This window comes from Arvicanthis niloticus, chromosome 12 (genome assembly GCF_011762505.2).
Source record: "Arvicanthis niloticus isolate mArvNil1 chromosome 12, mArvNil1.pat.X, whole genome shotgun sequence".
Classification (NCBI taxonomy): Eukaryota; Metazoa; Chordata; class Mammalia; order Rodentia; family Muridae; genus Arvicanthis; species Arvicanthis niloticus.
In genome coordinates this window covers 72,695,732-72,698,082 of record NC_047669.1, presented here as the reverse complement: position 1 = coordinate 72,698,082, position 2,351 = coordinate 72,695,732, and positions in this window count along the sequence as shown.

Here is a 2,351-nt window from a genome sequence, read left to right as displayed (position 1 = left end):
GTCCACAAAAGAGGCGAGGGACCGACACCCCCTTAGCCACGGTTGCTTTTGCACCATCTCCGAAAACCATGGGAACGTAAGATGCCAGGTAACAAATTCACTCAGGCTTCACTTCAGAGTTTCCAGGGTGGAGACTGGAGCCAGCCCGAAAACAAGAACAAAAATAGCTGCAGGCTGCAGTGGGGCGGGTAACCATATTGTACTCAACGGGAGGTTATTAATTTCACAGTTTTCACAGATAAGTTTAAACATAGGAACATGTCACAAATAAGCCCCAATCTCAGGGAAGCTACCTCAGCTGGGATTTCACAGTCTGCAGTTTTTAAATTCAGCCGAGTCCCCAAGGGCCAATCAATATTGGTGACAATTATTCTTAGCACAAGGCCCAAATGCAATGGGTGTGTTTTTGTCCCTGGTATCAAGGTGGGATTGTGTGGTAGAGAAATAAGCAAAGTCCCCAGGGGCCGGCTGTGGCTCCTGACAGCTGCGGCAAGTCCGCTGTGGGTCTCTCTGGCCTGTTTCTCCAGAATAGGCCCATAATGACCCCATTATTTTAACCCTTAAACATGAGCAACGGTTTGATAGCTAGCTAGCAAAAGCCTAGTGTCAAACAAAGAGAGCACAGGGAAAATAACGTAAACAAACCCGACCATCTCAGAGCAGCGGTGGGGAGCATACACAGGGTTTATTTACTCCTCCGGTTTCCAAGCTGAAGCCTCTCAGGGCCCAGTCCTGGGGACACAGGTATGTCCTCACGAGGCAGAGTCCCTTTACATTCTAAGGCAGGGAATATAAATATTTTTTCTCCAGTAATTTATTTATTTATTTATTTATTTATTTATTTATTTTTCTGATACTGGTTTATGCAAATGGTTTCATTTTTTCCCCCCATTTGAAAAGTTTTGCTTAAACATTTGTTTCGTTTTATTTTGAGGGATAGCGAAAGTGGGGGATAGGGAATAGAAAATCAGAGATGAATTGGAGCTCAAAATAAAAGGCAAGATGGTTTTTACCTGTGGAGCTCAGGTTTGAGTGAGTTGGCCCTAACCTTGAGGCCACACTGTGGAAGCTGGAGCCAGCCAGGGACAGAAGGGTTAAATAGCACACTCTTGAGTCTCCTGGTTCTCAATGGAGAGTGTCTTTTTGTCTTTCTCTGGAACCTAATTCTGGCTTTTCAGAATCTACTTTCACATCCAGTTAATTAGTTGTTTAAAATGTCAGATTGCCAGAGAGCTAAAATCATCTAATGCCCTTTCACAGTAATGAATAACACAACAGAGCCAGCCAGTACTGTACTCCATTTCTGTCCGTTTTCATGCTGCCACTTTTCTGAAACAAATGCCACAGAAATGGAAGGTTCTAGAACCAAAGGTCTAAGCAGAAAAGTCTCTCGTAAAAACACTGGGTGCTTGGATTTGTTACCCAACCATTCGGAAGCCATCTTGGATTTAGTTGTGTGTGTGTGTGTGTGTGTGTGTGTGTGTGTGTGAGAGAGAGAGAGAGAGAGAGAGAGAGAGAGAGAGAGACTGAGACTTTATCTATTTTTTTCTACTTTGAAAGGAAAGCTGGAATGACCCGAGGGAAAACAGTAGAAGATGTTTCAGGTGATAAAAACCAGTTTGCTTCTTTGTGAGTTTCAGGTTCCTGTGGGTCTTGCCCAAGAAGAGAATAATGAACAGAACCGACTTAAGATGGCATTTAATCATGGTTAGCTTCCCACCCAGCCTGGAGCCTGGTGTGGGGGCACATACCCCTAGTCCCAGCTCTCTTGGAGGCTGGGGCAGAAGGTTCAAGAGTTTGAAGTCAGCCTGAGATACACAGTGAGTCCAAGACCAGACTGACTGAGCTTCATAGCAACATCCTCTCTTCAGAATAAGGGGAGGGGAATGGACGGGCAGGGAGGTGGCCCTTCAGGTAAACCTCACAGCCTGAGTTCGATCCCTGGATCTGAAATAAAAACCCAGAAGCATTGGCACACCTAGAACCCTAACTCTACCCTGAGATATAAGGCAGAAACTTGAAGGCCAGCTAGCCTGGGGCCAGGGGCCCAGAGCAAGGGAGACACTGCCTTAAAAAGGAGACAATGGGCTTGTAAAGTTGTTCTCTGCGCTGTGGCGTGTAGGCGTACACCGTGGGCATGTCGAGGAAGCAGGGAGGCAGCTCAGTTGGTAGAGTGGGCCTTGCAAGCCCAAGGAACTGGAGTTTGGTCTCCAGAACCCACAGGAAAAAGCAAAAGTTGGGAAGGCAGAGGCAGGAGGAGCTCTGGGATCTCTGCCCACCTGGGTCAGTGAGAAAGACCTTGTTTTAAAAAGCAAGGTGGCAGACTCCTCAGGACACTCGGGGTCTTCCCC